Raw genomic sequence first — 24,011 nt, forward strand, 5'->3', positions numbered from 1 at the left:
TCTAGCCATGGGAACATTCTTCACTTATAAGCCATTATGTAGGCAGATGAGAACACTGTTGGAATTCTTATGCCTGTATCTCAATGACCAGAATATTGCTTAACCTTCAATAATGTCCTTTGAAGAACACATTGCAAATGTTCTGGACATTTGCTTCTTAAAGGACAACTAAAATGAAAATGGCCATGATTTATTCTTGCTGTTGTTTGTTACGAGATCCTGACCAAGATTCAGCCCTCCTTAGGGCAGCTTTGCACCGCACTCTGGGCAGGATGCTCTTGACAAGGGCATAGCTGGTGTTCTGTCTGTGGACTATACTGCAAGGGGTCTCATACAGCAAAAGTGACTCTGCTTACTCTGTGATCTTTTTTTATGTAAGTCAGAAAAAGCTAAGGGCAGAAAAACCCACAAAATTTAATCTGTAAAGAATATGCTGCCTACAGCCTATGTTAAAATAATGTTTGGCAAACAAATCCAACAAGATATCAAATTTACTCCTGCTAAAAATTCCCAATCAGGCCTTAATATTGAAGAAAATCAGTGAGGGGATCAACCATTCTAGCTAGCACCCTTTGAGTTTGCTGTTTGGTACTGATGCTAGAAGTCCAAGTTGGCACTCAGAATTTAGTCTGACAAGCATTACCCTAGTTTTACCTTTTCCTGAAATGTATTGTAATATAACTGGGCTCTCATCTACTTTTTCCTGAGTAATGAGCTTCTATCATCCTAATTCTGCTAAGAAAAAGAAAGGAGACAAAATCATGTCACTGGATTTAGTTTATACCTGAAACTTACCGTTCTTTCTCCAGCCTGTCCTTTCTGCATTGTCCTTCCTTACATTCCATTTTCATTTCTGTTATTCTTCCTTCTCCCTCTCCCTCTTCTTGAGCAGGTAAGACTGTTTCCTCCATGACACCTGGATTAGAAAGCTTTAAAGAGGCTGAATGCTAATACCATCTCACTTAGTTCTGCAGGCTGTGGATTTAACCTAGCTGCAAAGGTGCTTTCTCTCTGCTGGATGTACTTTGCTTTGTCTTTGCAGAAAGATAACTGATTTCTCAACAGCTAAAGTGAAAGGTCATGCTGTCTGCTCTTCTCTTCAAAAAACTCTTCCCTGATCAGAGAAGTGCAACAAGAAGGGTTCCTGTCTCAATGCTGTCAGGCCAGCATGATCCATCTTGATGCAGGGAAAATCAGATTTGTATCCCCTCTGTTTCTTACAGTCACAATTGTGCATGATTCTTATTTCAAATTCTTATACAAATTTCTTACCTGTCCTTTCCAATGTACTGGGCCTGATTGCCACACCAGCACACTATAGCACAGAGGAAGCAGGTTCTCCTTTCCTGTATGCTTAGATCTGTCCACTGACATCCCACAACATGAAAGAGAGTCAAGATCCAAAAGAGCCCCTGCAGTCTGCTTTTGTGTCTGACAAGCTGCACTATACATTGAGACTATCAGCAGATGCTGCATTCCCCCACCTGTAACCAACCTGCTCCTGTCCTAGCACTGAGCAGACCTGGTTGGACCCATCACTCCAAACTGCCCTTATTTACTGTCACACAGAAAGCTGACTGCTCAAGCCCCACATATTCATCTCTGACATTAGCCCAGCTCTAGCCATGGGAACATTCTTCACTTATAAGCCATTATGTAGGCAGATGAGAACACTGTTGGAATTCTTATGCCTGTATCTGCTGGAGGAGGCAGCTGATCTGCAGAGCCTGGGGCCTAATTCTTCAGCATGAGTGAAGCTGGGATGGAAATATCTCCCACACACTTCAGGTCATGCAGAAGCCAGAACGGAGAAAACATTTGCTGCAACTGATAGCAGAAGTAGACTGTACTCAATCTCAAACTGCAAGTAAGTACACGTTATGAGACTAGGTTAGCATATCAAAATATTCAAAGACTGATGCAAACTGTATGGTTTCTAGAAGAGTCTGAGTTTCAGCTTTCCTCATTAGAAATACAAGTTTCTGTATCTTCATCAATGGTGAAGTTTAAAACAAGAGTGAAGCAGGTGTCAGGAGCAATCTCCATACTCTCCCTGCTGCCAGTGTGGAAGCCACAATGGATTTGATATTTTCTTCCTTTACTTATGTCAATTTTCATTTTCTGGCTGTCCATAAGGAAGCTAGTAACCTGGAACAGCTGCTGGAGCCATGTAAAATGAACTCCAGCCATGCCTAAGCTCCAGCAGACGGGTACTGCTCTGCACTGCTGATGCATCTGATGCTGACATCCCGTCCTGAAGCTAAGTGCAGAAGACTGAAAGCTGGATATGCCCTGAAGATCAGTTTGTCCTGTCTTCTTTGGGGTTTATCTTCTTAGGCCTTGCAGAGATGGATTTATCGGAGGAAGTCAGGAGAAATGTAATTCTCTCCATCTGTAAGTACCATAGTGTATTTTGCATCATGAGAGAGGGAAGTGATCATAACACTGATTTCCTTCCCAAAGCACCATATTCATAACCACTTTATAACTAACCCAGAGCTATGGATGTGTATATACAGTGCCTCTGGAAAATCCTACCTACCTTCTATTCCCCACTTTCCACCCCAGAGAACATGGGGCAATTTCTTGAAAGAAGGCAAATCTGCCCTGGCTGGAAAATGTCACCCCAGCTAAAACAGAGGGTGATCCCTATGTCAGCAGAGGCAGTTTACCCTAAGAACAGTAGTGTGTGTGCTGCTCTAGGCTTCTGCCTTGGAATTTTTATCTCAGGGCATATTTGGTCAGTGTTTCTGCTCTGCTTTTACCTGTTCTCTGAGTGATATTATGTGACCTCCAGTACTTCCAGTGCAGCATGTGGCTGGAATTTGCCCAAGACTCCTTCTGTCCTGTCACTCTAAATGATCTTTACTTAAATTGAGGCTGTGTTTCAAGGGGGAAAATCAGCAGTGCTATGGTGAGTCAAACAGAAGCATGAAATCAGCTGGCATAACTTAACAAGGGAGAAACTTGTATGTTGAAAATTTCATCCTGCAAAATGTGTTTGGTTCAATTTAGGGCACTCTTTCACCAAGGACTAAGACCCTCAGGATAAGGACCACTTTAGTCACATCAGGACCACTTTAATCCTTAATGAAAACATCCATTTGGGGCTCTACTACACTTGGCTTCCCATGGTCAGGTGAATTGTCTTAACTTACCGAGCAACCCCTTGCAGACAAACCCTAAGCTTCTTTTGTTTTGCATTTTTGCAGTGTCCTACAGCAAAGGACTGCTGCATCACACCTGCTACCCCACGTGTCTAAAATCCTCTTTCCTTTCCTAAGTCACTGACTCATCCCTCTCATCAACTCTTGACTCTCTTTGCAAAGTTTGTAGGCTGCAAGCTATATAAGGAAACAAATAATGCTACACTGTATTAGCAAGAAGCCTGGAGGGATTTTTTGTTTTCTTTTTATTTTTTTTTTTCCATGCAGCATCAGAAAACAATTCGCCCAAATCTTCAAAATTTCTGAAACATTTGACTCACATTCCTGATTTATCAGGACTACTTTGTGCCTTGAAATTACTGCACATGCCAATACTTCACTCTTTCGTTCACTGCCTTCTTTATTCAGTCGATGACTTTTTCAGAAATAATGCAGATGATGTTGCAATTAGATTATTTCACATAGAACAGTCACATCCATCTACTCTCTCACTGTAATTAGAGAGAAAAGTTTCACATCTGAAAATAAATAACCTAAGCATGAGGTGTTTTTTTTTGTGGAACAATACAGAACAAGTGGGAGGACAGGAATGCAAAAACAGAGCCAGGACTGAGTGGCAAAAATTGGCTCATCTCCATTAGCTTGCAAGAGCTACAATAGGTTGAACTCTCACAGTTGGCTATAGAATGATTAAAAATGCATAGAATAAGGAGAAATGTATCCTTTTAAGCTGTTCTTTCAGTGGAGCTCTACTGGCAACAACAGTTTCAGAAACTGAGGTTTCTTCAGTTGCACTTCTGGCTGCAACTCATAGGGGCTTACAGCAGAACAGAACCAGGGCCTCGGTGACAGCTGGAGTGTGGATATATACAGGAGGTAAGTGAAAAGACTTTTCCCCATTGGAGTGATCCGAGTGACATGGAGGAATGATTACTCAGATTGACAATTCATGACTTGTAATTTATGTCACCAGGTAGTGAAGAGAGAAAAATATGGTAAAAAAATCCTTGAATTTTCTCCTCTTCTTACTAGCACAGCTGTTTCTTATCCTCAGTTAGATTCTGGAATAGTCTCTTCAAAAATGCCTACATTTCCTTAAAAAATCTGGGATATGAGTTCCAAATTCAAGGTGCTGTTAGAAGTTGTATTCCCATCCTGCCAGTCATCGCTAACTTGAAATCACCATCCTCCCACGGCACAGCTTCTGATTAGTTTCTCACAAGTAGATTTCTAGTTCTTGTAAATTGGTTGGCCTTCTTTGGCATCTTCCAGATCATGGACAGTGCTCAATAAACAACCAAGCACCTAAAATCTTTTCCAGTAATAATTTTGTTAGCACTAGGAGGAGAAAAGCAGATCTTTGTGATCCAGATTTCTAGTGTAGTACCTGTGCTAGAAATGTGTCTTGAAGCAAGAGCTTATTGACTTGTTTGGTGCTGCTTAAGGAAACCAGGACATTAAATCCAGTTATTCATACTGATCTTTACTTGAGAATTTTGTCTTCTTTATTTTCCTATAAGCCAAAAGATTTTATGACAGCCAGCATATCCTTAGAAAGACTTCACAACTGCTGTGATGTTTATCAGTCAGAAGTCTGCCAAAGCCTTTTCTCTTTGTGACTCTCCAAAAATATTCCTGTACCCTTTCATTTATTTCCTGCTATTGGCTGACAGCAGCTCTTCAATCTGCTTGATACAGCATGTAAATATCATGACTTTGCAACTTATAGAGCATCAAAGGAGAGAAGTACATCTTACTATGTCCTTTGTCGTTTCTCAGGCTAATTTAAAATGCTGTATGCTTCTGATGTTGAATTGGAAACAAATTGTTGTTTCATGGTTTGTTGTTGTTGTTGTTTGATTTAGGTTATGTTTAAAAGGTACTCATATACCTACATGGGAAGCAAGAATCATCCTTATTGCCCTTTCTTCCTCCATGATGTTAGCAGTAGGGATAGCAATCTCTTCCAGCAAGGATGTTTTGTGTGCTGTTCCATTCCCTGACATATGTCTGACAGCTGAGACTGAGACCAGTACTTGGTTTTCGGAGCTGACAGCTGAGTTTCACACTTACATGACTCCTGTCCTGGAATCTGCAGGACACAAATATTTGTGCAGAACTCTGCTAAAGTATTAAGGACTATTATTAGGACATTGTTGTGAAGAAAGAAATTTCTATCCATTGTATATTTAGCCACACAAGTGACCCAGGTGTTTATGTAAACAGCTCATTATTATTATTATTACTACTGAATGAAGTATGTTAACATGATTATTTATTTGCTGAGGTTCCCTACAATGAGCAATCCATCAGCCACTGGTGTTGCTGCTGTTCATGCAGAGACCACGAGAACACTGCTAAGGACAAGAAGTTGCTTAAAATTGTTTATTGGTGATAAGGTTGAGGTGCCTGTGACATTTCAGACAATACCTGCAATTTGGGGGAGGCTGGGTTGGGAAGAATCAGAATTGAGACTGAGAACTTGCATGGTGCTTCAGCCACAAGAGGCCATTTGGACTCAGTGCCCAGGGAGTGCATTAGGGACTGCTGGCATCACTTATCTGCAGGCAGAAGGGAATGAGTAATGCTTTGGATGTCACCCTGCACCTCTCCTGCTGAGGAGTGGTGCTGTTGCTGCAGAGGAGCCACCGTCACACTCTGGGTTCCAGGGTGGCAGCAGGAATACTGTCCCACTCAGTTCTGCCTCAGACAAACCCTTGGCATAAGTGACACTATGGCCTTGTTAAGAAGAAAAAAAGAGCTGAGCCTGAGAATATTTTCCCTACATTTGGGGTGATGTTTTTTTTTTATTTGGAGCACCATGCCCCTCCAACCCTTCTACAGGTTCTCACTTCCATAGGTTCTCACTGTCCAGTGTTTAAGGATGCTAAGTTTGCACGCTCTTCTCAATGGTTTATTCCTATTAGAGAAAGAGAAGAAGGGAGAATGCAGTGTGTTTGTTTTTTTTTTTTTTTTTTCTTCCTGGTGTTTATTTGTTTGTGTAGTTTGGCTTGTTTTGTTGTTTTTTGTTTGGTTTGGTTGTTTTTTCACTTTCATATATTCAGGAAATAAAGTCTTCTAGAGCTGTGCATCTGTTACCCAGTGTCAGCCAAGAGCAATGTTTGGGCAGAGATCTCAGAAGTGTGAAGGTCTGTCAGCTGACTGGATGGGGGCAGAAGCCTGCAGGCTGTAAGCAGGGAACATAAGTAGAGCTTTGGATGTTGTATGAACAGATGAAAGGACTGTAAGAGGAGTTTAAGGAGTGAAGGATTTAGGGCAAAGATTGGGAGCATAATGGCAATATTAGAAGAAACAGCTGAGAGTTGGGTTACATGTACAGATTAGTGCTCAGGACAATGAAAATATATTTGTGTGGCATCAGGCTTAATTTGCTTTATTGCCAGTGGAGTAAGTTATTTTTCCCTTTAGTCCCAATTGCTGTTGCTTTTTTTTTTTTTTTTGTATTGGTTCCCTCATCAGCAGTGACCTGAGAGGCAGACACAATCTTTCACAGACACTTGAGATTTTAGGCTGGCAAAAAATAGCATTTCCTAGCAAGGGAACAGCTCCCTGACAGCTGAAGTAAGCAAATGGTGGAGTCCCAGATCTAAAGAGTGTGTGTGTGCATGCATCTACGTGTGTGTGTGCATGTATCTCAGTAGCAGATCTCTTAGTGCAGCGATCTGTGCAAATTAAAAGCAGAAGTCAGTAACAGCCAGCCCATTTTAGCAGAAAACTTACCAAAAGTGTGGTGTTTAACACTTTCTCCTGTTCTTGGCTTTTGGTCTGTCTAGTGTGGGTGTTCTGCAAATGTGAATAGTCTTTATCAAGCCTGTGGCCTTGAAAGAGCTGCTGTCATGCAAGAAAACAGACTATGCTCATACAGCACTTGTGTCAGAGTCACTCGCAGTTCACCATGAAGTTCTTACCCACTTGCTTGGTGAATGGAGGTATTTTTCACTTGGCAATATGCTTAATTAGGAGTTAGTATCAACCAGAGATTAAATCTAGTTCAGTTACCTACTTCCAGGAATAGCATTTGCCATACTGTTTCTATTGTCAAGGTAACTGTGTCACCCTTTTATAGTTCAGTGTTATGTTTTTATAAGACTTCAGATTTTCTGAAGTTGTAAAGCAAAAGGCAACAGCAACAACATTTCTGTGATACTCCAAGAAAGTGGTGGGCTACTACAAAGTGAAAAGAATTAGGATAATAACCTCTAGGCTTTCAGAAGTACCATGAAACTTACAAAACTTGGCATCAGCTCACACAAACAGATATAGCGAACAACTTGGCAGTACAAGGTTCTGCAAACCCAGGTGACCTTAATGCAATAAACCCTAGAATGTATCTCGTGAGATCACAGATACATTCATTGCCTTCCCATTCAGGCTGGCTCACATGGAGCCTGCATGGCAGTTTCTGCAATGACAGCACAGCTACCATGCTCACAGTTACCTCTGCCCTAGATAACCAGGAAGAGATTGCCATTGCTTTGGTTTTGGATGGGTTAATAGCAACTAAAACGCTCTTGCCTGCATTGTGTACAAACTAAAACAGATGAGAATTACTTGATCTGGTGGCTAGGATGGCAGCATTTTACCAGAAATATACTGTTCTGTGCTCGTATTGCTTCAACCCAGCCTAGAAACTATTTTGCTTCTTTATTCTTTTGTTTTTCTAGGAGCTAATTTCCATTTACAGAGTTATTTCATCTGGATCAGATAGCTAAGCTTTATTTCTCTTATAATGGCAGAAAATTATTTACATCTATTCACTGGGAAAAGAGCCCCACATTTTGGGCATTCAAAAGAGAAAACTATTTTTAGTTCATTTTCTTAAGGAAACCGTGCCCACTCAGCCAATTTGTTCACCCATCTATCAATTTGGTTCTAATAACTATGAACCTGCACACTGATTTCAGCCAGATTTGGCAAATTTGCTGTGTTCCTGCAAATCATCTAAACACATGTGGTTAGATCGAAAGAGTCTATTATTTCCTTCATCATGCAGAAAAAATCAGCCATTCTTTGCTCTTTTGGGTGAGAGCAGCTTGGCCAATTAGTCTGTGCTACTAATTGATTGGGTGCAGAGGTGTATCTAATACAGCTACAGCACATTTGGCCCCTTCCCAGCTAATTATAGCACTCAGAGTGAGGTGAGATTACTGTAGGAGAATGTAGGATATATGGAAAGATAAGGGGAAAACTAGGGTTACTGAAGGGGGCTTTGTAGGAATCAGGTAGAGAAACAAATCTGTAAGAGATTAAGCTTCAGTAGTTCTGCTACTCATGAAATACTGTCTTCTCTTTCCCCCAGGAGTATCTCACTCTGAACTTTTTTTGCCATTTATATTCAGAAACCTCACCTGAATGACTCAGATCTTCTCAGCTGGCACTTTGAAGATGTCACTGCCATTCAGCCTACATTTGCTGGATAAAAATGACAGCCACCTTTCTGGGCATCTCCTCCCTCAACTACTTGGGAACACAGAATCCCAAAAGCACACATCATTCTCCCCCCTCACTCACACACTGTCTGTGTCACTTTTCATCCTTTTCTTCCTCGGGAGAATGAACACTGAATATACATCTTTCACTGGAACAGGGGAACTTTTATGGTGACAGTCATGATTTGTGAAAGAGCCAGCTGGCTATGCCTGGTTTGTTTCTCTTGTAAGATATTAAGAATTGCAAGCACACGTTTTAGCAAGTACCTGCTAAGCAAGGTACTTTTCAAATTTAAGATCTTCTCTATCTGAAATACATACACAACTGAAGGATGGCAACCTGAGAAGGTGAGAGGGAAAAATAGAGGGAAAACAGTAATGGGAATATCTGAGGTTGTGCTTGTGGTATACATGAGTCAGGTGAAGGACTGAAGAAAAGAGGTTGATAAAAAGAGGGAATGGGAGTGCAAAATACTGCAAAGCAAAGCAGAGTGAGATGCTTTTGCAAATCACTTTCTCTATAGTAGCCTTTTGTGACCTGACAGAGGAATCCCCAGAGGAACACTGCATGGTATCATTGTTTTCTTCAGTACCTTTCATTCTGTTGTTACAAATTTTAATGCTTTACCTAGTATTTGACATCTGCTGAGCACTTGGCAGACGTCTTGGATGAGCTGTCAGCAAATGCATTTGCATCTTGGGCACCACAAATCGATTTGACGGCTAAACAGGATAATTTAAATAAAAATAGGTTCCAACGAAGAATGAAACCTGCCTTCTGCTCACCAAATTAAAATCCTAAAAGCATAGGTTCATTTGGCACAAATATTCCATTGAGCATCAAATAGTCTTTGCTTAGAAGGAAGGTAGAAGAAAATATATTGCAACCCTCCAAAATTACTGTCCCTGCTTCTTCTGTGAGCAAACACCGGTGATGTGGGAGCCCTAACCACTCATCTAAAATATTTTCATGCATAGCAGAAAGGAATCAAACTTTTCTTGGCATACAACTAAACAAACATGTGGATCAGGTAAAGTCATTTTAGGAATAATTGGCAGATTATGTATCTATCTGTCTATCTATCTATCTATCTATCTATCTATCTATCCACATATTTATTTATTGCTGTAAGTAAATGAAGCCCTCCGCCCGCCTGCCTTGGCACCACTTATGCAGTGGTAGCCCTGACATTGTCCCACAAGATATGCACCTCCCTCCCCAGGAAGGAAAGTGAACCGGTTCACCTGCATCGTTTCAAATTCTCCAGTTACAGTTTCACTTTTTTTTTTTTTTTTTTTTTTTTAATTTGACCTTCAAATATACATATATGTATTTTTTTTCTGGAGGAAACAATTTGACACAGACAATTAACACTGGCAAATCGTTTCAAAATAACAGCAGTCACACTGGCAATTTTACAGGTGTTTTTGGTATAACCTTGCTGCCTGTTCCTTACAGCTTTCCTTGGAAAATTCACTCAGAGCCCACTGCATACATGTGCTGCAGCCTATTTTTCTTCCAAAAAGCCATATCTTAAACTTTCTCTGTTGGCATTTCCTTTACGGTTATATTGCTTCCAAACATTTATAGTAGCTTTATTAGATCCATCTGGTATCCATCATAATTCTCAAACTGTTCCAAACCCAAACAATGCGTAGCACAAGCAAATTTTACTAGCAGACCATTCATCCTCCCAGACTCTGAATAATATACCAAACGCTGGCTCCAGCTGGGGTCCTTGGAGCATCCTGCTATTAACCTTTTTCCATTTTAAGGACTTGTAATTTATTCTGTCTGTTTGTAGGCTCTCTTGGCTAGTTTTTAATTCATGACAAAACTTTACCTTTCACCTCTGATTCTCCAGTTTCTTTGCAGCCTCACTGAAAAAGATTTTACTGACAGTGCTTCAAGGCTTTAAATTAATTGCACCCCCACATCCTCCCGTTATTTTAATACTGCAGTATTTTATGCCTTAGAAAACAAACACTTTTCCTACCACTAGGAAGTGACTTCATTTTGGCTTGCTAAAACCAGTGCATGGGAGGTCTATGTGCTTGCTTGCTTTCCTTCCCCTATCACTATAACTGTTTGATTCCAGCCTGTAACAGTCCCCCAAATGCCTAAGAAGTGAGCCTTTAATACTTTAGCCCAACACTGAACTATAACTCCATAACCTGTATGAGATCCACTTTGAAGAGTAAATATTATTCTTTTCATTTTCTCCTTGCAAAAGGAAATGTTTACCATAACACATTACCCCAGCTCTTGGAGATTAGATAAACAGCCCATTTAATTCACTGTGAGCTTTTCGTTCAGTGAGGTGGGTTTTCCTGAATTCAGCTACTTCTTATTTTAGTTCTCACATTCTTATATCACCTGCTCCCCATTAGGTAACATGATTTAACTTCATCTTCTTCAAACATGTCTCAAGGAGTCTTTTGCCTGTATAACTTCTAACAGCCAAGACAGAACTCTGAGTTCCCATTCTATTACACAAACTAGTGTGACAGTGAATGTACATAAACAGTTCCATTCCCTTTTCCAGATCTCTTCTGGAGGCAAGAAAGTGGGAAGGCAGCCGCCTATCTCTGTCATAGTTGAGGATACTGTTAACTGAATTAACGCAGAGCCGCTACTGTATCATCAGCAACTGGCTGGACTGAGGTGGCAGTGATGAACTGGCTGTACCTGGGCTGCTGGCTGGTAAATTTCCTTCCCTGCCTTTTCCTAGTCACCTCTATATTTGCGTTTGCCCATGGCACACTGTGTGGGAGGTTTGTTTTTCCTCTATTTTACTTTGTCGGTCATTCATGTCAGATTGACAATAATGCCATAAATACTTTCATTCTCCTTTGCAGCAATCACCTCTGAGTTCAAATGAAAGCTTTCATTGCTTTATTGTTGTCAAACCTTCTTTATTCACAGAAACTTATTCCTTAGCAGCAAACCTTTGGAAACAACAGCATGTATGAAAAGATACATCAAGCACTGGACTAGGAAGCCTCTCTTGCCTCAATTATCACTGGGACAAATAGTAGGGGCAGGTGTTGCCCTCACAGCTTCTGCCTACATTCTTATGAATGCCTTGAGATCCAATGGAAATTCCTGCTACTCAACATTTTGAGCCATTAGGTGAGGCATCTGACTCAGTCTGTTAAACCCAAAGGATGATTTTTTTCCATTGATTTCAACAGCTCTGCATCTGGTCTGAGGCAGCTGCCTGGAACTATAAAGCTATTCTATATTAAGGTGAAGATTTTGTTTCCTGGACATCGCTTCTGCCTGTTAGCAGAGGCACTAGCCTTTGGCACAAAATAATACAAGATAAAACATAACAAAAACACCTGTGTGAACTTACTGGCTTTTGTGTTGAGTCCGGTGTACAATGTCTGTGAAGATGTATTTTTCTGTCAAATAAGGTCTGCTGCCAGTGGGGAAAATGGGAAATAACCCATATTTGCACACACCTGAATTGTTTTAAAATTCAGACCCTGACACTAATGGCTGTGATACAGAAAAAGAAGGTATTGCTATTGTGTACATCAGCAGAACTGAATCTGCTTAGCTTTTCCCCACTGAAACCTGGCAGCTAGAATGAATAGCTCTTCTGTTTAGAAAACGCCTGATGCAAAATGCAGTCAATTCACACACCAGCAACAGGCATGCTTTCAACTCTCTAGTGAAATTCTTACCTACGTATATCTAAGAGCTACCACATTAGATAGGTACATTAACCATTTACTGAGGTGCAGGCATGCATACCATCAATAGGCACAAGCTGGCGGAACCAGTGCCTGTTCTGACAACTGGGAGACTGCCGGAGCATGGGAGGAGAAAGGCTCTGGAGCAGCTCTTTGGCTGGAAGCCAGAAGTCTGACTTTCAAGTGTCTGTGAGGAGCGTTGTCTCTCTGTTCCTCCAATCCATCTGTAGGCAATAACTGTTTGCTAACAAGCTTAATGTCTGTAACTGGACTTGTACATGTTTTTAGGGTTGTGCTTGTTACTGCCATAATGGAACCTTTCCCAATATCATGTGCACTCAAATGAAGTGTTAGCATCTTCAAGGAGTTTACACAATGGAAAATGTCACCTATGCTGGCAGGAAACATAGCTGGCTAGGTACATTTTACAAGGTTTGAACATCATTTATTTTCCCTTCTAAATGACATACATAGGCATCTGTCCACAGCCTTCCAGATATATTCAGTGCCCTTCATGGTCCTGAAAGAATCAAAGTATTCAATATCAGCAATTACTGGGCCTTGAAGTTGTGACTTTGTTTTCCCCTGTTATATGTATTAAAAGGAAAAAGCGAATGGAACCAAAGTAGAAAGAGAATGTGGATCCTATTCTCAACAGGAGAATAACAAAGAGGACAATCCAGGCTCTGGCCTTGAAGTGTGCAATACTGTGTGCAAAAGCTAAAGAGAAAGAATAACACAAGGAGTGCCTGGGCCTCACCCAGAGCCCAGCGAAGTAAGTAGAAACTCTGGCTGCAATGACAAATACATCAAGTCTTCCCTCTGCAATAGCATAAAACTTATAAAGGGAAAAGGGCAATGAGTGTTGGGATCTCTCTGCTAATCCCTTCTGCCCCACAGGAGGTTTCCGTCTCTCCTACTTGCTGGCAACCTGAGCTAAATAAGCTTGCATCAGTAGGAAGGACACCATAGCCCAGCTTGCACTGAAATTGTTTTTCAGTAGCTGTATGGACTTCTTTTCCAACTGAATAGCATCTGGATGCTAGATTCTGCAGAGATCTATATCACGTCTCTGCAAATATACTTGCTGAAAATAGTAAACTTTCATGTACTTTGGTATTTTCTGCCTTAAATAATATGGGAAAAATACAACATTTTTTCCATCCGATTGCATTTTAGATAAATACTAAAATCCAAGAATACTTGGAATAATGAGTAATAGTCAGCAATCAGGGGGAAGAAGATAAATGTTATAAAACACTGTCTGGCATGTATTAAACCAGTACTGGACTGTCAAATCCAGAATCTTAAATGGCAAATTTGTTTAGTTTCTATCCTTAAAGGAAAACACTGTCTTGAAAACCTTGGAGTTCTCTTTAACTATTTCCAAGTCAATATCAAAGTTACATGTCCTTGTCTGTGTGAAGTGGAAGCTTAGTGATTTCTTAACTCCCTGCTTCTCCAGTGGTTTGGGTGTTAGATTCACGCATTCATCACACGTAACCAGCTGACATTCACAAGCTGGCCCTCAACTGCAGTAAGCCTGGGAGCTAGACTCACAGCTGGGTTCTCTCATTTTCCCTGAAGCTGGATGGAACTGACAAATCAACAGCAGGAAATTTACATTTAGTACTAGTGATGAATGTTACTATTTGGAATTCAACTATTTCCAAATCTATGGATGCTTACTGAGGCAGCAGCTACACAAACACATACGCAAAGGCAGGGTTCTCCAAAGTCTGCAGTTTTGACTTGTTTATACAAACAAAAGCAATCCAAGGACTTCAGATGCAAGCGTTCTTTACTTATTTGGTGCGTTTCGATGCCTTCCAGGAGTGGATTAGCAGTGCTGTGGAAAAAAGCTGTATAGCTACAATGGGTCACATTACTCAGCAAGCACACCCCATGCACGGTCACTGCAGCCAGAGCAAATCTGTGCTGCCTGTTTCACCCTACCCTTGCTTTGTAACTTTGGGGATAGAGCAGATATCTTCTGACAGTTTGGCACAGGAACTCTCTTGAAGAGCAGTTTTGGTATGGTAGAAGGAACGGCTGCTTACTTTCTTCACTGTCTCCTGGGATAATTCCTTGTTGTGTGCCAGGCTGGTGGGCATTCCTTTTTGGTTTTTCTCCTTTCTTTTTCGACTAACTTCTGGCCACACATCTGCTTTACCAACATACAAAGTCTGTTATCTTCCTGCTCTGAATGAGTTAACTGGAGCCAGTCGAGCCTCTTGTGAAAAAGAGAGTTGGTGGGACAAGAGTCTGTTTTCCCTGAGCTCTTGCCACGAGACAAATGAAAGGCAGAATTGAGATCTCTACAAGTATTTGCAGCAATTCATGAAATGTGCAACAGAGGTGAGATGCTTTCACATGAGCACTGCAGGCACCTGAGAGGAAAACTTTGCACCTCAGAGGTATTCAAAAGCATTCCAAAGGTAGCTTAACCAGGAGAATTCTGGCTGGGAAATACAAAAGCCAGGAAAGAGGGACCAGAGTCTACAGACATGTTAAAAGAGGGCTAGGCAGATTAGGGAGATGATAGATAAGTGACATACAGTGTCATGTGACATCAAGTGACATGATAGATAAGTAAGGCATACAAAACCTAGTGCAAGCTTCTGGCACAATACCAGCCTGGATATGCAGCAGGACAACAGTGGTGTTTGCCAAAAAAAATTGTCAGAGGGAGAGAAGGTTCTTGAGTGGTCTTTGAGGGGAAGGAAAAAAAAAATAATACAGGATTAAGAACAAAAATGACATGATGGAGGGGGCTGGTGGAAAAGGAAAGCTACCAAGGATAGAAGGACAGATTTATTTTGGCAGACAAGGAAAGATATTGCTAAATTGCAAGACAGTCCTCCTGTCTAGGACTATGCACACAATTCTACTGCTGCTCACACCTCAGACACAAGGATAAACACATTCCTCTGCTGTAGAAGGTCTTCAAAAGATTTGTCTCAGTTGTTCAATTCAAATTCTAGGATGTAATTTGTCTCTTACAACAAGCCTCTCTCTGGTCTATACACATGGTGTGGGTACTTGTTCACTAACACGAGACTAAGATTGCCTGAACATGAAAAATCATTGCATGTCATTGAGTTCAATATAGATATAGTAATTATTTTCACCTAATAATTAAAGAAAACAAGTGGAAAGCAAAGGCAATTATTTTTGTTGCACTCACTGGAAACACTACTGTGAATTGACATTACAAAACCACAGGAAAGAGCAAGTTAAAAGAACACATTTGGTGGAGTTTTGGTGTAATGGTGGAGTTTTAATTCAGACCACACAATTTAATTATGCATTACATTAGATCAAAGGGAAACTGAATTTAAAAAAATAATAATAACTGCTGGATTGCAGAGAGTGGAGTTCCTCTTCTTAAAAGCGCTGGAAAGACTGAAGCTGTATCAATCAGAACAGAAAAACCAAAGCGCAAGGATAAATGGAAGGTTAAGTGCACAGGGCTGGGCCCTCACCACTTTTTAAAAGAAAACTATTATAGACCGGATGGCTTTGTGTTGATGGATCTATTGAAAGGGAAAAACACCGATCTACATCCACACAGAGACTTTCTGCCTATACATTTACCCTGATGCATGCAACCGTCTTGTATTTTGCCATACTGAAACACTGACACTATTTCTCTGCACTTTGATTTCTCTAACGGAAAGAAGCACAGTCCCAAACCGTCCCATGCCTACTAATTTATTGTTAAACTTTCCCTTAGCCCGGGAAAAGACGCTAATCCAATACAGCTTCATGTTTCTGTCCAACAGGAGAACGGAACAAAAGCACAAGAAGCGAATCTACAGAAAAATTAAATTGCTTCCCGGTGTAACTGCATCCCAGAGCTACGTTTAGCCCATGCCTTTTGCTGCACTGAACACAGGAACGCCCAATGCCGTGCACGTCCGCTCCTAGCGGAGCAGAGCTCATTGCTCGTCGGAGACGTTTCTTTCCGAGGGGGTTTCTCAGTGCAGGGCTCACGGTAGGACGGCAGTGCGTGTGAGTGAAGTCCGCCCCGGGGCGGCGCTCCCCACCCCACGCTTCTCCTCAGCGCACCGCGGGCGAAGGACGGCTGAGGCCGCCGCCAATCCCTCAGCGCGGAGCCCGCCCTAAAGCCGCGGTTGGATTAGCTCCGTCCCTCACCCCCGGGGCGCGCAGTATGCCCTGCCCTGCCCCGCCCGGCCGCGGGGCTCAGCTCCGACTTAGCACGGCGATCCCGCTCGCCGTCCCCGCATCCCCTCAGCGCAGCCCGCCCCACCTGGCCGCGAGGCGCCGCCCGTGACGTCATGGAAACACCCTCACCCTCAACGGCCGGGCGGTAATAACGCCCCTCGCGGGCAGGAGGAGGAAGGCGAATGCGATCTTCCCGTTGGCCGAGGCGGCTGTCAATCCAGAGCGGCGGTCCCGCCCCCGGCCCCGCTCGGGTTCGGCTCCCTGGAGCCGAGCCGGCGTGCTGAGGTGCGGTGGCGCTTTCCGCGCTCCTGCTCTTCCCGGCGCAGTTAGGGTCGTGCTTTGCGCTCGTGGTCGCTGCTCCCGCCGACTCCTTCTGTCCTCTTTCTTCCCTGGGGCCGGTAGGTGCGGGGCTCAGGTAGGCTCCGGGGCAGGGCGGGAGGCGCGGGCGGGCGGGCGGACTTGGCGGCGGGGCTGCGTGGGCTGAGGAGTCGGGCACCGTCCGAAGGGCAGCGGGAGCCGTGCACCGTGGATAACCTCGCGGTCCTCCGATGTCTCCGGCTGTGCTTCTCTGGGCGGCGTGCCGCTTAAACAAAAATCTGTTCCCCGCTCCGGAGGGTTCTCGCTCTGTGTTTCGCTCCCGGCGCGCTCCGTGCGCGTTAGCTGTGAGCTGGGGCTGACTCCGGATGAGGCGCCGAAGCGAGCGCGGTTCCCAGCACGCGGCCCCGCGCCCGTCCCGCTGCCGCCGCGCTCCGCCGGGAGCTGCCGCCGGGGTCCGCCCGTGTTGGCGGCTCTGCCGCGCTGTGTGCGCTGCTCGGCACGAGGAAGAAGGGCTGTCGCTGTTATTTATTTATTTATTTATTTTCTTTCCTGCCCGCGTCTCAAGAAAATAGGTTAATTAAATCCAGGCGCTTCAGGATGGCGCTGAGTTGATGAAATGTCCGTTTGAGGGCGAATTAAGCTGTTTGAGCTTTAAATACTCCGTTACTTGAAGCCGTTTGGAATTATTCCCCAGCACTTGCTGGTTTGTTTTTACTAGGAGATGTGGAATGGCTGGAGAGAGGGCACTTAACGAGTGCACTCCTTCCTCGTGGGATGATTTGTGTGCCCCGTGATTTTCCTGAGCTCTAATGCTTGTAACAAACCCAAGAAGGGACACAGGTTGTTGTGGCTTCTTCCCTTGGCTCTCATTGAGAACTCTCACAGAGTTCCAGATGCCTCGTTCTCCTTTTCTAAGTCTGGTTCATGTGCTTAAAGCATTGGTATTTTGCATGAAGGCATAGGTAACCGCAGCTCCAATTTCCATGAGCTTCACTTTATTATTACAATAATTATTATTTTTATTCCTAGCAGTGACTAACCAGCAGAGTTCCCAATCCCACATCACCTTTCTCCTTGCTCTGATGTCCAGCCACACAGCCACACTCTGCGTTAAACTCCAACTGTCCTGTTTGCTTTGCACAGGACCCAGGTCTGGAAGCTGGGAGGGGAACTGTAGGGAAGGGAAATGCTCTCTGTGCAGGTGTAGGTACACGCTGTGCTCTGAGGTGCTACTGAGCAGCTGTGGTCAGGCTGACACTACTGCATGGTCACTGAGGGCAGGAAGTGATGCTGAGCTGTAATGGGGTTAGCTTGTCGCAACAGTGTGCGTGCAGCCAGCTCACTTACTTTTGAAAGCGTGTATATCATCTTAAAGAATTGGGTCTAATTAGAGCACCTATGCATGTATATCTAATAGTCTTTCCTTTGCTTATTGCATACTATAAGTTTTGTTGCATGCTCTCTAGGGTGAAATGTGCCGTTGTTGTGATAGTCTTGGATCTTACAGTTTGTATTTAGAAAAATGAATTTTCAGTTACAAACAGTACTCTAAGTAATTCATATAGGAACGCTATTTCCAACAGGAAGGTTTCCCTCCTTTTGCAGCTGATGCACTTTAGGATTAACTTTGATTTGCTTCTCAGCTCTTTGAGATGTGGGGTTTTAATGCCTATCCTCTGCCACTGAATTTACAAAGTGGGGACAGGCATTGCTTTTAGTTGCATGCAGCTGCCACATGTGGTACCAGTATGTGAATCTTCCTATACTGTGCCTGGAATTATTGCATTATTGCTCTAGTTCCTTGTCTGTCTGAAGGATGAGGAGCTGTTGTGTATGTAATGTTGTGGGTACTTGTCTGTATTCTGCTGACATAGAAATTAACACTGACAGATATATTTTAATTGCCTTAGAATAATTTGTGCTGCCTGCCATCAGGGTTAAGAGACGTGGGTGCTGATGGTAATCTGACAACGTAAGTAAGACAGAAAACAAAACAGTCAAGAAACACACTGCTGGGGGTCTGACAGAACCAGTGTCCATAACTCATTCTACTGTCTGTCTGCTTTATCTTGCTCTTTCTGCAGAGTCCTCTTCCTGCTGCTTGTGGCTTTCGTGTAGCGCTTATCATGTGTGCAGAAACACCAGATTGTTACAGATGAAGTAATGACAGGAATTAATGCAGTATTTTTAGTGCTAGTTTTGGAGCTCTCAGTGTGAAGCCCACGGCGTATTGTTTCACATGAATTGAGACAAAACAAAAGTTAAGGGCAGCCTCAGAACGAAGGAATAAAGAACTCTCACCAATTCTTTCTCACTTGAAGTGTCTGAACTGCGATGACTGCTAACAAAGAGCCAACCACTTGGATAACTTTTGTATCATTACAGATGTAATGGCAGTTGTGGCATACATGTTCTCAGTAAAAGCACAGTGCTGGCTGAGGTCGGGCAGTGCAGTGCAGCGCAGCTCAGCCCACACGGCCCTGCCTGCCTGGTGCGCAGAGCTCTGCTGACTCAATGCAAGCTCCTTAGGGTACAAGTCACGTGTTCATATCTAGCAGTGAGCGTAACAGTGCTTAATCCTATTTCAGTGTCTGGGTGTTCCATGGTGCTAACCACAGAAGTAAAAACAAATAGACTTCTGACGTGGAAGGCGCTGAGCAATTTTTGCGATGCATGCTTGCTGAGAATTCTCTGTCTTTGGCTGAAGGCTGTCCTACATGTGGTTCTTGAGGTGGTTTTTTTTTTTTTTTTCCTGAGGAAGATAAATACCAATAAGTGTGGTTTGATAGGAATCCTTGTGTGCAGCAGAAGAGAGGAAATGATTGAGAACTGATTTTTGCTGACCTCTGGGCCTTGAGTTGAGCCAATGCATTCAATACACTAGGAGCATTCAGAATGGCTATGAGCTCAGAGGGATCTCTGCGTGTACTAATTGTGTGTCTGACTGCAAGAAAGCCTGATACAGTGGCTGCCTAATAGTATCTTAGTAAGTCACGGGAGGAAGGCAGCATATGTGCTTCTTCACATGCCTCTGGCATTGTTCTGCAGTTTTATTATGGCTTAAATTGAATTTGAACAGTTCGTCCTTTGCAGTCACTATATAGAACGTTAGCCAAGCTCTGTGTCCCTTGTCTGACCAAGAGGTGTGCGTGGATTTTTTGGCTTGAGATTTCTCCTTTCCAAGTCCAGTTGTTAAGATATGAGTACCTGACCTGAAAATTTACTCCTTCATCTTTCAGTTGTGGGGGTTTTGTTGGTTGAATCGTGTTTAGGTTGGTGAATACAAATGTTGCCATTTCAATGATTTCTTTTGTTCTGAATGTTTTATTTGGTACTTGTGTTAATATATGCACAAACAAATTACCTTTCTTCTTTCTTCTAATGCAGTGTGTGAATTGGTAATCTTTTGATTTATCTCTTCACAATACCAGCATTTTAGTGATAACCACATGCAGGCAGAGTCTGAAGGTAAACTGAACCCCTCCGCCCTCCCCCCCAAAAAATCAGCAAAAATGTTAGTATGTTGCACTATGAACATCAAGCAGTGCTTGTATTTAACTGTGGCTCCTAGGAGAAAAGCAATAATAATCCAAAATAATGAAGCTGGGAAACTAATAATCCTTGTTTGCACCCATATTAATTTTAGATCTATTCTTTGTTTATGGTGATGTGATGTGTTGCACTTTATTGTTGCCCTTTATTGCTGAATTTCTTTAGTGACTTTGCTGCCAGTAGAAGAATGTGAAGCATTGGGCTTTCTGTCCAGGCTGTGTATCTTCTCATTAACGGTTTTAGAATTGAAGTCTGAAGCGGTTCCCTGGCTGAAGGCAGTCTTACTCTTTCCTCATCTTAATTTGTGCCATTTCTGTTATCACTACTTAGGGTAGTACCTCTATGAGTCTTTTCACCAGGTGTCATCTCTTACCTGTTTTTATACAGAGGGTGATGATGCACTGGAACAGGTTGCCCAAGGAAGCTGTGGATGCCCCATCCCTGGAGGCATTCAAGGCCAGGCTGGATGTGGGCAACCTGGTCTGGTGGTTGGCAACCCTGCACATAGCAGGGGGTTGAAACTAGATGAGCATTATGGTCCTTTTCAACCCAGGCCATTCTGTGTTTTACGATCTATGGTCGTCATCACTCATTCACTTTGAGGTCACCGTTCTCTGACACTGTCATTTTTATGCCACTTTTTTCCCCCACGTTCTGAAGGTTTTTCCTATGCAATGTGTATGCGCTGTTGTTCTGTTTGTTGTCTGTTCCATTTTTCATATATTGTTGGTGAAACTGAATGAATCTTCCAGTCTTAACAGTTCCAATAAAGAACAACTGTGTGGGTTTACACAGTTGCCCTAAGCGTTTGCTTCTTTCTGCCTGGACAGTAGCTGAAACCACAGAAGCGACAAATTCAGACTGGCTTGTCAGTCCCCAGCAGAGTGGTGTGTGTGGGAGACTTTATCCTTCTCAGTGCTCAAGCCCGTCTGTGTCATTCTTAATTCTGCTTGTTACAGAAGGTTGTCTTGCCCTTCAAGTTTTTAAATGAGCAGAGAAGGATACTGGTACAATAATCTCTGGTACAATTTTGTTCAATCTTAATAACCATTTACTCATACTATTTTTTTTTTTGTTGTTGTTGAAATCATAGAATCCATGGAGTAGAACTGTGAAATCACCAAGGTTGGAAAAGACCTCCAACATCACCCAGTCCAACCATCCACCTATCACCAATATTTCCCACTAAATCATGTCCCTCAATACAACATCTGAATGATTCTTGGACACCTCCAAGTTCGGCGATTCCACCATCCTGTTCCTGGCAGCCTGTGCCAGCACCTGACCACTCTTTCTGAGAAGCTTTTCCTAACGTCCAACCTCAGTTTCCCCTGGTGCAACTTGAGACCATTCCCTCTTGTCCTATCAGTAGTTACACAGGAGAAGAGGCCAACCCCCACCTCACCTCACCACAGTCTCCCTTCAGGAGAGTGGTAAGGTCTCCCCTGAGCCTCTTACAGACTAAATAATCTTATCTCCCTTAGCTGCTCCTTGTAAGGCTTGTGCTCCAGATCCTTAACCGGCTTTGTTGCCCTTCTCTGGACACACTCTAGGGCCTCAATGTCTTTCTTGCAATGAGGGACCCAGAACTGAACACAGTACTCGAGGTGCAGCCTCAACAGGGCTGAGTACAGAGAGATAATCATTTCCCTGCTCCTTCTGACAACAGCCATGATGCCATTGGCCTCCTTGTCCACCTGGGCACACTGCTGGCTCATGTTCAGCTGAGTGTTGACCAATACCCCCAGGTCCACTTCCTCTCCACAGTCTTCTAGCCACTCTCCCTCAAGCCTGTAACATTGGCTGGTGTTGTGGTTGAAGTGCAGGACCCAGCACTTGGAATTGTTGAACTTCATCCAGTTGGCCTCAGCCCAGCAGTCAGCCTGTCCAGGTCCATCCGAAGGGTGTTATTATCCCCTGGCAAATGGATGCTTCCTTCCAACTTGGTGTCATCTGCAAACGCACTGCAAACTCATCCATCATCAATAAAGGCATTGAATAGGACAGGCCCCAGTACCAACCTATGGGGAACACCACTCATGGATGATCACCAGCTGGTTTTAACTCTGTTCCCCACCACTCTCTGGGCCTGACCATCCAGCCAGTTCTTTAACCAACAAAAAGCGTATCTGTCCAAGCCATGGGCTGCCAGCTTCTCCAGGAGAATACTGTGGGAGACAATATTGAAGGCTTTGTCTCCGTTCCTTTCAGTGCAATTATTTTGTAGTGTGTCCAGGAAAGCCTTGAGAAAGAATGGAAAGAGTTTCTTCATAGCCTCAATGCCCTACGTGAAATGTGCTGTTCTAAGAGAGCTTTTGCTGTCTTGCCTGTAATTGCAAGAGATGGCTTGAAACCAGTCCTGATAAGCTTTGTTATCACAGAACACTAACAGAATAGCAGAAACATCTCCGCTAAACAAGATGCAGAACACGTCTTGCACATATTGGCGCCTGAAGCTGCTCTGGCTGCAACCAAAGAAGCTTGTTTAATAGTCCTGTAAAATACTGCCTGCTGTCAAAGTGAACAGTTTCTGTATCCCCCATGTGTGATAAATAGGAGTGCTGAGATCCCCCAGACACAACACTGACAGCATGAACTGTGAACTTATAATGTAGTGGCAGGGTAGAAGGGAAGTTTCATTTTGAAGTTGTCACTACCCTTTCCAAGTCTTTTAATTAAAAGAAAAAGAAAAAGGAAGTGTCTCTTAATTGTCTGTGGTACTGCTTGTGCACTTTATGTAAATTATCAGTAGCAGTGGGGATCCCCAAGCACCTCCTGGTCATTACCATCTGCCTACTGGGGAGCTGATGCAGTTCACCACAAAGGATGTGGGCTACAGAGAGCCTTTGCTCATGTGGTGAGATGACTGTGCTTGGAGTTTGTGGTGCCTTTCTCAGGTTCCCTCCCTGACACCTTGCTGCTTGTCAAAGGCACACAGGTTGATACTTGCTGAGAGATTCCTTTCTACAATTTAGGAACTTTTTTTTTCTTCTTTTTCCCTCTCCTAATGGGATGTATCTGTCTGCTGCTCAGTGGTACGTGACTTGTGCAATCATTTGGGTAGCGGATGTTCAGAGAGCGAGGTAGCATGTATCACACAGTTTGGATCCAGCAAATTGCAGGTCTTTGCTTTTTAAATAAGTGAGAATGGTACAAAAGAATGCCCTATTGCGTTTATTTTTTTCCCCCAACACTATACAGTAATACACTATACAGATCTCCTTAATGTTTTTGCTAACAAGCAAGAGTGATTAATAAGCCTCTGTGGTCTGTGCTGCCGTTGTGGTGTCCTGGAAACTTCTCAGAAATGGATTTTGCTTGCAATTAGACAAGGTTAACCGGGTTTGTGGAATAACTCAGAGCAGTTATCTTTAGTTTCCTTAAAAGATAGCATTCTGTTAGTGGTTTTGTCACTTGTTAAAGTGTAGAACAGGACAAGAGAAGATGGGCACAAACTGATACATGGGAAACAAGAAACAACAAGAAATTGTATATGGAAAGGGGAGAATCTAGACTAAATCTATTTCTGTTACTGAAGTCTAGCAACAGCCATTCTGGGAAAGAAGAGCTATTTCCTTTTTAAGTCCCAACAGTTGAAGGAGGAGAACTTTTGGTGCTGGTCTGCAGGACTTTG

The 24,011-nt window shown here is 43.1% G+C and overlaps 1 protein-coding gene across 7 annotated transcripts in view; it reads left to right on the top strand.

The window, feature by feature from the left end:
• The first annotated feature begins 16,748 nt into the window (after window positions 1-16,748).
• Window positions 16,749-24,011, top strand: part of OSBPL3 (oxysterol binding protein like 3) — an 87,097-nt gene continuing 79,834 nt past the window's right edge. For 6 of the 7 annotated variants that reach the window (XM_042888822.1, XM_042888829.1, XM_042888828.1 and 3 more), the window contains exon 1: window positions 16,749-16,905. The gene's annotated coding sequence lies outside the window, so the exon portion shown is untranslated. Of the gene's footprint in view, window positions 16,923-24,011 lie in introns of all 7 variants that reach the window. The other variant, XM_042888823.1, reaches the window with a different exon arrangement.

The sequence above is a fragment of the Lagopus leucura genome, unplaced genomic scaffold (assembly GCF_019238085.1).
Source record: "Lagopus leucura isolate 7727_CA_CO unplaced genomic scaffold, USGS_WTPT01 Super-Scaffold_100157, whole genome shotgun sequence".
NCBI lineage: Eukaryota > Metazoa > Chordata > Aves > Galliformes > Phasianidae > Lagopus > Lagopus leucura.